This window comes from Jaculus jaculus, chromosome 6 (assembly GCF_020740685.1).
Source record: "Jaculus jaculus isolate mJacJac1 chromosome 6, mJacJac1.mat.Y.cur, whole genome shotgun sequence".
NCBI lineage: Eukaryota > Metazoa > Chordata > Mammalia > Rodentia > Dipodidae > Jaculus > Jaculus jaculus.
In genome coordinates, this window is record NC_059107.1 from 137,359,697 (window position 1) to 137,371,615 (window position 11,919).

At 49.6% G+C, this 11,919-nt stretch overlaps 1 long non-coding RNA gene across 2 annotated transcripts; it reads right to left on the reverse strand.

Moving 5' to 3' along the window:
* Nucleotides 1–1,188: 1,188 nt before the first annotated feature.
* On the reverse strand, nt 1,189–4,937 carry LOC123461588. 2 transcript variants are annotated; one of them, XR_006637728.1, is made up of 3 exons: nt 4,816–4,937; nt 3,266–3,461; nt 1,189–1,965 (listed from the first exon to the last, which is right to left on the reverse strand). It is a non-coding gene; the product is annotated as an uncharacterized LOC123461588 (long non-coding RNA). The 2 variants fall into 2 exon arrangements; XR_006637729.1 differs by having other exon boundaries at nt 3,266–3,441; nt 4,816–4,928.
* Between the last annotated feature and the right edge of the window lie 6,982 nt (nt 4,938–11,919).

Here is an 11,919-nt window from a genome sequence, read left to right on the forward strand (position 1 = left end):
TACTGTAAATTAACAAATAACGCAAAAGCAGCACTCAGACTTGGATTGGGAGGTGCCTGCTCCTTCTTGCCAACACTGAATTTCTGTGTCTGGGTGTTGCTTTCCCCCCCTTTTATATTATCTGTCTCCATCGAGCTAATAAACTTGCTAATTGGTAACTACGTACTGGGTATATACCAAGTCATTGTATTTGGAGCCATGGGCCCACAAAGATGACACCTTCCCCTGAGAAGCTTCCGGTCTTTACAGAACCATTTGACCAGTGTCTGTGCAACAATGACCTTTGTGTGAGCTCCAGTAAACAGCACAGGATGGACGTCATTGCTCTTGGTCATCCTCAGCCTTGATACATGCCTTCATGTACTAGATTCCAACATGCACTTGCTCCAAGGCACAGGCCAGGTATATGGAGAGAACATTGGAGGTATGAAGGGAATTATATAGACTGAGTAAGACACCCTCCCTGACCTCAGAGAAATTAACAGTGAAGTGGAAGAGCCTGTTTTTTGTTTGTTTGTTTGTTTGTTTGTGTTTTGGTCTGCTTATCTATCTGCCTTCCTAGCTATCATCTATCTGCCTACCATGTGTCTCTTCCCAGGGCCTTGAACATTGCTAGGCAAACAGGGTAACTCTGAAGTGCATCCTCAGCCCTAGCTTTCAGTCATTTCTTTTGTATGGGTTTCATACTCTAGTGCAGAGTTTCTGGTACTATTTAAAAGGGCAACAGGGAGAAAGTGGCTTTTATTTATTTAGTTTTTTTAATATTTTTTTAAATATTTTTTTATTTATTTTATTTGAGAGCAACAGACACAGAGAGAAAGACAGATAGAGGGAGAGAGAGAGAATGGGCACACCAGGGCTTCCAGCCTCTGCAAACGAACTCCAGACACGTGCGCCCCCCTGTGCATCTGGCTAACGTGGGACCTGGGGAACCGAGCCTCGAACCAGGGTCCTTAGGCTTCACAGGCAAGCGCTTAACCGCTAAGCCATCTCTCCAGCCCAGAAAGTGGCTTTTAAAACAGTGGCTCTCTGCCAGGTGTGATGGCGCCCGCCTTTAATCCCGGCACTCGGGAAGCAGAGGTAGGAGGATCACCATGAGTTCAAGGCCACCCTCAGACAACATAGTAAATTCCAGGTGAGCCTGGGCTAGCGCGAGACCCTACCTCAAAAAAAAAAAAAAAAGTGGCTTTCTAGTGGATGAGTAGGAGTTTACAAAGTGGAGAATAAGGGAGGAGCATTTTAGGTGAAAGTTACAGCAAATGCAAGTGCATAGAGGCATGAAAGTGTGCTAACCATGGCCCTGCTGAAAGCGGGAGACAGCCCTGGCCACATCTCTAGCTCTGACCTGAGAGCTCTTATCCCTAGACATGGATGGTCCTTAACATATGCTTGATATTTGCAACAATAATGATGGTAAGAGCCAAAAGATGAGCATAAGGCTAAGTGTTGAACAAGCCCGAGACGGGAGGAGTTAGCGAGGCTGGGCGTGCTCATGGGTGTCAGGCGCGGTCACACTCTTGGGCTTTGGGTGTGACGGCCACAGAACCCCTTTCTTACTCACTGGATGCCCTTTATCACCATCCTGTGCCATGGGCTGTTTGGTTTCAACTACGCAGTCTATTTCGTGGTAGCAAAGTGTTGGGTTCGCTGACAAGGCCATCCACTTCACCCCCATTTCCTTGGAGCCTCTCTTCCCACGCTTGAGGCTGAGTGTACCCCTCTGACAAGCAGCTGAGCAGTGTGTCTGCAGGTTTCCCAGGGACCAGGTAAATGCAACTTCATCAGCTAGGGTTTGCGTCCTTGGTTTCTATTGGTCTCTGTCATGTGATTCACATCCATCCAACTGGCAATGTTTTTGAATCCTTTTCTAGTCCTCATCAAAGGGGCTTGTGATCTTAATATTGTTCATAACACACAGTCTCCTCCCAGAAGCTAACAGTCGAGCTGCAGTGATGAAACTTGTCCCTAAAAGAGATAAATAATAGCACGTGGAGGTAGAGAGAAGACGGGAAATAGCACGTGGAGGTAGAGAGAAGACGGGAGAACCCTCAGAAAAAGCGAGCCCTCTCTACAGCGTGACTGTTACCCTTGCCACCCAGTCTGAGGAACTTTGCTATCGAAAACCATACAGCATCAGTCTTGGCATCAAATAATCGTAAAATAATAATGTTATTTTAATAACAGTAGTGACCAGTACTATTTTATTTAAATATTCATGAAACCCTCATGCTATGATTACGAATTTACAATGAGGATGTTGAGGCACAAGCCTGGTTATGGTGGTTCTGGATCTGGAATCTGGGCCTGGCGAGGGTCACTGCCAGCCTACAGAATCTTGGTACAAAGAAAACAGTTCAGTTCCCCAGTGCCTACATAAAGCAGATGCACAAAGTGGTGCATGATTCTGGAGTTTGTTTGCAGACACCTTTCTGCTTGCAAATAAACAAATACATTTTAAAAAAATAATTAGAATGTTTATGCTCTGGAAAGATGGCTCAGTGGTTAAAAGTGTTTGCTTTCAAAGCCTGATAGCTTGGGTTCCACTCCCCAGTACCCACATAGGACCAGGTGCACAAAGTGACACATGCATCTGGACTTCATTTGCAGTGGTGGAAGCCCTGGCATGTCCATTTTCTCTTTTTGTCCAATAAATGAGGAGAATCACTTTTCAGGCTGGTTGGTTCTGATCCGTTAAGTGCAGAAGCCATAGCAGGGTTTAAAAAAAAAGTACCTTCTAAAAAATCTCCATCTCCAGAACTCAAGATGCATTCTATTTCCACTGCCTAAGCATCACCTGAGCAAGGAAGGAACCAAGAATACCCAATGTATCTGTTTAAATATTAGTGGGAGGTGGGATAGGGTGAGGCCTGGAGGTGAGATAGAACAGCCATCACTTCCTAATCCTGTTTTAGTAATAATGAATAGAAATGAAATCTCTAGACTGTATTGAGGTGACTGTTGGAAGTTCAGACTTGAGGGAAAATTTCTAAAAAGGAAAAAGAGCTGTCTGTTCAGTTTTGTATCTTGTTTGAAAATAGACTTCAAACATTCAGCAGTGTTCTAGAGATCACAACCCCCTGTGCCCCAACCACCTTCTGAGCCCTCAGCCCCCAGCAATCCTAGTTGACTTTTAAGGTTCTGCTAGTTTTATGTTTTAACTGAAAGACAGAAAAAAATAATCTTGCCCAGTAGGGTTTCCATTTGTTTCTATCAATGGGCTGAATTTAGTTTAGGAAAAGTCTGTGCAAAGGGAATAAAAATGTACCTGTTCCCATTGCCAGATCTGGGGACATTTGGAAATGAAGGAGTTGCATTTTGTCTATTCTTCTGTCAGCTCTTCCATGATGGACAAACCAAATGCGCATGCTAGCGTGTTGTCCCATGTCACTTCCCGATCCGTGTCACTTCCCAATCCATGTAAATTGGCTTGTCAATTGCATTCTGGAGGGAAACACGTGACACTGGCAAGCAGAAACATCATGGCTGTGACATGGATGAGATACAGGGAGTCATTCTAAGGCCAGCAACAGTCAGAGAATACCACAGGAGGAGTGGGGTGAGACAGTGCTGAGTGAACCCGGAACAGACTGTAGCTGCTGTGAGACAGGATGCCCCACGACCCCTGTGGCCTTTGAGAGGGACACAAAAGCAGCCAACGTGCGGACTCATGGGGATGGAGCTGAGGGGAAATATTTGAGCTTCATCTAAGCTCTCTCCATCTCAGTTTCCTGCTGGAGCCCGCCATTGGCTAAGGAAGACGAAAGGCAAGGGTTATATCTACAAATGTTAGACTTCTGGTATTGAGCAGGATGGACAGGAAAAGGGAAGAACAGAAGGAGAAATGAGAGTGCATAACTCAGATGGGCAAGAAGAACAAAGATGGGCTGCGTAGAGAAGGGAGGGATGGAGGTGTTGGTCCTTCAGGGAGGAATGCTGATCTGCAAATCCATGAGATGTATATTAAATAAATACAACCACACCTCATCAAATGACTTGGAATAAAAAGACAAAAATAAGCTGGGCATGGTGGTGCATGCCTGTTACCCCAACACTTGGGAGGCTGAGATAGGAAGATGGAGAGTTTGAAGCTAGCTATGCTATGTACTAAGTTCCAGGCCAGCCTGGACAAAATAGCAAAACATTGACTCCAAAAAAAAAAGAAAGAAGGAGGTGAATGAGGAGGAGGAGGAAGAGCAGAAAACACAGGCTAGAGAGACAGTTTAGAAGTTAAGATATTCACCTGCTAAGCCTAGGGACCCAGGTTCCATTCCCCAGTACCCATGAAACCCAGATGCACAGGGTGGTGCATGTGTCTGGAGTTTGTTTGCAGTGGCCGGAGGCCCTGGAGCACCCATTTTTTTCTCTCTCTCTATCATAAATAAATAACTAAATAGAAATGGTCTGTGGAGATGTTCTGAGCAGTTAAAGGTGCTTGGTTGCAAGCCGGCCAGCCAGAGTTCAACTCCCCAGAACCACTTAAAGCCTAATACCAAGATGCACACTCATCTGTAATCCAAATGAGCCAACGGGAGAAGACGATGGAAGCTGCAGGCTGGCTGGACTCTCCTATTCATAGAGCGAAGTGTCACAGACAGAAAATGACAGTAAGGAAGACTCTTGACTCAGCAGGTGGAGGGAGAGGACAAACACCCCACGTTTTTCCTCAGACCTCCATATATGTGCTGTGGAATGTGTACACCCCCCCACCTCATACATCATATACATCCACACATACATCTATAATGTTTTTTGTATTAAGTAGAAACTTTGTATGGACACATCATATGTTGGTACCATCATTTCCCTCCTCCCTACCTGCACTCCACTGAGGACTCTCCTTAGTGGGATCGCTGGTATTCGCCATGGAGTTTGTAGGTTTTGAGTCAGGAGAGCAGCAGACCATCGTGGCGGGGAGGGCTACGACTCTGGATATTCCTTCCCACAAGAAAGAAAACAGTGACAAAAGGAAGACAGGCCATCATAAGCTTTGCATGTGGGATCCTGTGTGTGAGGCTGAGGGTTCGAGGTGCTGGTGGGACAGTTGTGTTCTCAGTGTGAGGAGTGTCCCTTCTGGAGGCCATATGCCCAGCTGGATGACAGCAAATGGCCATGCTTGGAATTGATACCCATGGCTTCCTCACCAGCTTAGTGGCATCATATATATATATATATATATATATATATATATATATATATATATAATTTTATTTTATTTTATTTTATTTTATTTTATTTTATTTTATTTTTGAGAGCGACAGACATAGAGAGAAAGAGAGATAGAGGGAGAGAGAGAGAATGGGCACGCCAGGGCTTCCAGCCTCTGCAAACATACTCCAGACGCGTGCGCCCCCTTGTGCATCTGGCTAACGTGGGACCTGGGGAAGCGAGCCTCGAACCGGGGTCCTTAGGCTTCACAGGCAAGCGCTTAACCGCTAAGCCATCTCTCCAGCCCTATATATATATATTTTAAGAAGGGCAAAGGCACCAGAATGAAGCAGCAGCAGACAACGCCAGCCTGCTCGCTGCGAAGTCCGGCAACTCCATTGTCAGCTCAGAGCATCTCCCCACCAGAATCTCAAGGAAGCGGAAGAACAAGCGACTGTGGAGCTATCTGCCTGTTAATCTTATCTTCTGCTATTCATTTTAAGAGTTTGAGTTATTATTAATATGAAGGCCGGCTTTCTGGCAGCTCTTCTCTTTGAATGGGTCTGTGCCAAGCTGCCAGTCATCAAAAGGACTCAGGGCCTAGGATTACGCTGACGACGAGTCTCTGAGATGTGATGGCTGAGAAGAGACATGGGAAACTGTGGTGTTTTAAAGGGGGTCAGCATTTTGTATCCAACCCATGATGCACTTTGGGCTCCTTCTTTCAAAGGCGTAGCAAGACAAACACAAGCAGTGGTGGACTAGAAATCTTGACAAAACCCGAGAAAATCTTGATTTTTCAAGAGGCTGCTCAAGTTGCAGAGATGCCCCAAATCTGAAGGAGCAATTAACTGATAAGTTGCCCTACTTCCTGCAGGGTGAGCTCCGGCCCATGGTGCTTACCATGGTGACTGGTGACTTCCTATATGCTGGCTGTCAATCAGGTACAGCTTTAGATTATTAACCACCGATGGGTTTGGTGCATACTTGGGAGACTTGTGACACTGAGTATGTATGCTACCTCAGCGACAGGATCATTAATCCTGGATCCCACAGCCTCTGAACAACATCTAACATTTTCCTTTCTTTCCATAGGCAACAGGTCACCTATCCCTAAAACAAACTGAAGGCTCTTAAGTAGCTCAAGAAAGTCACTGTTGGGACTTTGAGTTAAAAAACAGAACTCCTGGGCTGGAGAAATGGCGTAGCAGTTAAACGCTTGCCTATGAAGCCTAAGGACCCCAGTTTCAGGCTTGATTCCCCAGGACCCATGTTAGCCAGATGCACAAGGGGGTGCACACATCTGGAGTTCATTTGCAGTGGCTTGGAGGCCCTGGTGCGCCCATTCTCTCTCTCTTTCTCTCTCTCTGCCTCTTTCTCTCTCTGTTGCTCTCAAATAAATAAAAATAAACAACAAATTTAAAAAATAAAAACAGGGCTGGAGAGATGGCTTAGCGGTTAAGGGCTTGCCTGTGAAGCCAAAGGACCCCGGTTCGAGGCTCGGTTCCCCAGGTCCCACGTTAGCCAGATGCACAAGGGGGCGCACACGTCTGGAGTTCGTTTGCAGAGGCTGGAAGCCCTGGCGCGCCCATTCTCTCTCTCTCCCTCTATCTGTCTTTCTCTCTGTGTCTGTCGTTCTCAAATAAATAAATAATAATAATAATAAAACTAAAAAAAGAGCTGCAACCAGTTTTTAAAAAAATAAAAAATAAAAAAAATAAAAATAAAAACAGAACTCTGGCATGTCTCATCCCATCCTCACATCTGCACTTGTAACTCTGCTGGCTACTAACCATGAACTGCTAAGTTATGGTGTAGAGAAAGCCCATGACTGGAATGCTGGGTGCGAGCCCAGGTTGTCCCTACCAAAGTAAGGAGCCATAAGCCTTCTTACTTGACAGGAAGGGTTGGGTATTACTAAGCCCAGGGTGTTCCTCATCCACCCACCTATCTCTCCAGGGTCTCGTGGCATGGGAGAGAGGACTGCCCTCAGCCTCATCATAAGAGATTATTTGGAAGTTCTTGTTTTTAACTTTTTAATCTCATTTAGGACCTTCAGCTGCTGCAAACAAACTTCAGACACATGTGCCACTTTGTGCATCTGGTTTACGTGGGTCCTGGGGAATCGAACCTGGGTCCTCTGGTTTTGTAGGCAAAGCTTTACCTGCTAAGCCATCTCTCTAGCCCTTTTTTGGAACTTCCAACAGAGTACTGCACCTATTTATACACCTGCAACAGAGCACTAATCCCTCCCTCTCCCAGGGAAGGTCATCCTCTTTGCTGGTGAGACAGGGAAGTGGGGGGTGGGGAGGAAACGGTTAGCTAATGAGATCAGCCCAGTTGACCCTGACAATCAATAGGGTGACAGATGTCACAGTCAGATTACCCTCACATCTCCTCAACCACGCCTTAGCTTCTCATGTTAGCCACACTGTTTCAACTCATCTCTCAGCCTCAACTCAAACTTAGGAAAACAACATTGGGTCTTATCTCTTTTCAACTATCGACTCATCAGCAGACCCATAGGATCTCCAGGTCTTTCCTTTTTCCTGTCAGTCACCAAAAGGGGCCAGGAGCTTCAAAAAAGTCCTCAGTATGGAAGGCCACACAGATATGAGCAAGCAAAGCTGTGGAGGGGAAAGTAGTCTGGAATTCTAGAAGGGCAACACTGACACTATTTTACCCTTTTTCATGGCATGGCCCAGCTTCTGCCCAGTGAGTTGTAGCTGCAGAAAGTATGGGGGGTGGGAATCTGTTGACCACCAGAACTAATATGCTTAGCGGTTTTGGGTCTCCACCAACCCGGTCAACCTTACAGACCATGATCAGATTAAAAAAAAAAAAAAAAAAAAAAACAGAGAGAGAAAAGTGAAGTGCCTGGATAGCCATCTTGTGACTGTGACCAATTGCCTACTGAACAGTTCTTAATGTCTCAAGTCTCAGAAGGAAACCAAGACTGAATCTATAAAGTCCTGTCCAGAAGAAATGAGTCTGAGTATGGATGGCCTGGTTAACCCAGATTGCATTTGGTGCCTGAGGGAGTGGATGTTTTCTCATTATGAAGATGTTCCCATCCAACGAATGCTGTGCATAAAACTGTTCAGAATCCGTCTGAACTGCCTGTTTCCGTGGTAGCAGGCCTCAGTCTGGAGGATAGATCTGCACCACCTTCTTTTGTTCGGGATTCAGCCATTTGTGTTATGAGAACTTCTGAAATGTGCTATAAAAGACACCCAACAAGACGGGCTCAGCCAGTTGGAGAGGGAAGCTTTGTCACGGGTAGGATGTATATCCTGAGGCCAGACGGTCATGTCCAAAAGAAAGCGATCAAAGAGAGAGACCACATGCCTAAATGTTTATTTCAGTTGTTCGTATTTCCCACACTTTTCAAATGTGAACTTATGTCCTGAAGGTGGAGCTTTAGTACGCAAGAAAATTGGGAAGGGAATGAGGCATTTGTTCAAAATGGGGCAGAATTGAAAAGACCCTGTCTCCATGCTTCCCAGTTGCCTACATTTTTTTCATGCCAAAAAGTTAGCATGGATTCTCGTCTCTTCCACTATAGGAGTCTGCACACGAATGAGCGAGAGAGAAGAGGAGCCTGCTTGCCAGAGCGGGGCTTGTAGTCTCAGCAGAATAGGAGACATGAGCCCCATCACAGCCTGTTCGACTTCATGCTGATCGCATTTTAAAAATGTTGTTTTCTAAGGCAGGGTGTGGTGGTGCACGCCTTTAATTGCAGAGGTAGGAGGATGGCTGTGAGTTCAAGGCCACCCAGAGACTACATAGTGAATTCCAGACCAGCCTGGGCTAGAGTGAGACCCTACCTTGAAAAACAAACAAACAAACAAAAAAGTTGTCTTTTTCAAAAATGAGGCAGCAATGAATCAAGTAGTGATCAAAATGCCATAGAGTGTGCTTAATCCGAATAGCTCCCAAGATGGCCTGTGATTGTACCAACTTCACAGGGCTTAGAGAAATGACTTGGTTACCAGCGAAGTAAAACTATCTCAGAGATGGAACTGAATGCTGCCTCTCAGCACCTTAACAGCGCTGCAAACTGTCCCGTGTTCCCCATCATTCACAGGGAAAGCTGCCTGTCAGCAGACCAGTTTATAAAATCCCCTACTATTCTGGGTAGCTCCTGGGAGCCTTGGTGGAGGTGTTTTTAAATACTGCTTTTCTGTTTTCAGAAGGACAAAAAAGAAAAACCCAAAACTCTTAAGACATTCTAGCAGCGGGAAAGATATCAGAAGGCCTGATTATTCTGAAGTAGGTAAATCCCAATGACTGGCCTTGTCTAAGATGTCCATGTTCACAGCAACCTGGGCCCAGGTTTTACCCTTCCTCTCCCCTCCTACCTCCACTTTCCCACGCTCCAACCGCCATCACGGCCGCAGAAGAAAAGAACTCAGCGTCCTATCTCTAGACAGCATTTGCTGCCCACTGGCAGGCCCAGAATGTTATCGTTTTCAAAGGAGGAACTTGTGAATGGCAAGATGATCACTGAACTCAGCTTTCCAGAGCTGCTACTGAAGTGATACTACCCCTCGCCAGTGTGGGTGTGGGTCCTTGTGTATGCGCTGGGGATGGAACTCAGACACCCACCCCCCCCCACGCTAGGCAAGTTCTCTGCCATCCAGCTACAGCCATGTTCCCTCAAGCTGCACTTGGCGGCTCTTGGGCTTCTTGGCCGTCTCACCCCTCCCTCCCCGCCCTTCCACTTGCCTGTCCAAGTTCCTGCCCTGATCAGCACTGGGAGAGCCTGAAGGACGTATAAAATCTACAGCAGGTTTCTTGTTGGGAGCCAGTCTGCTCCCACGTTTCCGTCCCAAGCGGATTCTCTCCACGCCGAGCTGTGGGGCTTGGAGGGAAGAAAAGCAGAGGGCAACCAGGTGTGGTCCCTAACACCTCTGGTCTGGGAAAGGTCCAAGGATCCGTAGCCCCCCTTCCCCACCAGCCACAGGGAAATGGCTGGCCTCTGGGCAGCCCCCCTTCTGAGATAGCACAAGCCGGCCGCCTCCAGGGAGAACAATGATGTGCTGTGTAACGGGAATTCTTGGTGGCTTGGGGACCACCCAACTGACAGCTGCTCCCCCGCGTGCGTGAAGCTGTGAGACCTCAGGGGGCTACCAAGGAATGAAGTGGGGAATGGTGATCGACCTAGGAATAGCTGGATCTGCGACGGGAAGCCTGGTAGAGGGACGGGCTGGTTGGTGTAGTTGCACGCCAAAGAATGAGCTCTGGGGCGTGTTGTAATGGCTACAGGTGGCCCTTGACTAGAACGGCCCTGGCACTGGAGATGAACTGAAGTCTCGGCTGTGCTGTTTATCAGCAGTAGTGCCCTGGCAAGTCCCACCGCCTCTGCAGGATCATTCTCGAAAGCTAGGTACGGATGGTAACAGGTACCGATCAGAACGGTTGCCTAGAGAATTAAGAGGCACCTGTAGGGAATCTAGCTAGATGGTGCATTTAGAACTGCGCCCACCACGTAGGACGTGCTCAGCAAAGGTTTGCTATGATCGTTAGGGTCAGATAGTGAGCCCCAACTTTCTAAGTGCTAGGTTTGAGAGCCTGGCACTCTGTTGCCAAGGGAGATTAGACAGCCTTTTCAAATACGAGAGAGCTCTGGCCCCGGAGATGTATCCAGAACCAACGAGCGTGTGGCGCCTTTCTCCCACCCTCACTCTGACCCGGGGAAACCCAGCCCCGGTCACAGGGGCGCCTTGGTCCCCGGCAGCCTGGGCACGTCTGCCGCGCGCATCTCGGGGGGCCTCCCTCGCGCGGTCGCACACCTGTCAGCCGCCCTCGCAGCCTCCGGGTGGCTCCGGCCCTGGGCCTCCGCCGCCACCCCTTCGACCCCGGGTCCTCGCTCCGCTAGCCTTCCGTTCCCGCCACTCCTCCTCTCTCCCTCCCCCCCCCCCACATCCTCGCCACCCTCGCCCGCAGCTGCTCTGGTAAACAAAACCCGGGGCGCCCGAGCAGCCCGGCAGGCGGACGAGCGCGGGAGCCCGCTCGGGGCGCCGTTAGCGCGCCCGCCCTCGCGCCCGGAGGACCCGGGGCGAGCCGAGGGGCGCCGGGGACGGCCTCGGCGGCCGCCTCAGCTTTGTTATGAATAGATGAAAGAGGCCACCTACACAGTAACCCAAATTACGAGACCTCCCCTCCTCCCCGATCTCACCGAATCAAGAGGGGAGGGGACGATGGGCGTGGAGGGAGGGCGGGCAGGAGGAGGAGGGCGGAGGAAGAGGAGGATGAGGAAGGGGCCAGTTGCATCCCACTTTCACAATGGGAAAGTGAAACGCACCAGCGCACCCAACCTCTCCCGCCCTCCCCGCGCCCGCCTCGCTCCCCTCTCCGCCCGTCCCCCGCCCTTCCCCTCCGCGCCTCTCCCCGCGAGCGCCCGCGCCGCGCACAGGAACTCTCTCTCCGGCGAAGCAGGGCGGCCGTGGAAGCGCCTCCCGGGGCGCGCTGGGCTTGCCACCGCCGCCTCCGTGGCCGTCGCCGTCGCCGCCGCACCGGCTGCCGGAGCCAGCCCGCCGCGCGCCGTCCTCGCCGAGCTCTCCTTCCCGGGGCGAGCCGCGGGCATGGGGCGGCCGCGGGAGCCCGAGCGCGCGCAGGAGCCGCCGCCGCTGTTGCCGCCGCCGCCGCCCGCGTCTCCGTCGCCGCGCGCCTGAGCCGCCCGAGCCCACCGCCGCCGCCGCCGCCGCCGCGCGCCCTGCCCGGGGGAAGCGGACGGCTTCCTCCCCCCCTCCTCCCCCATCCCCATCCCCA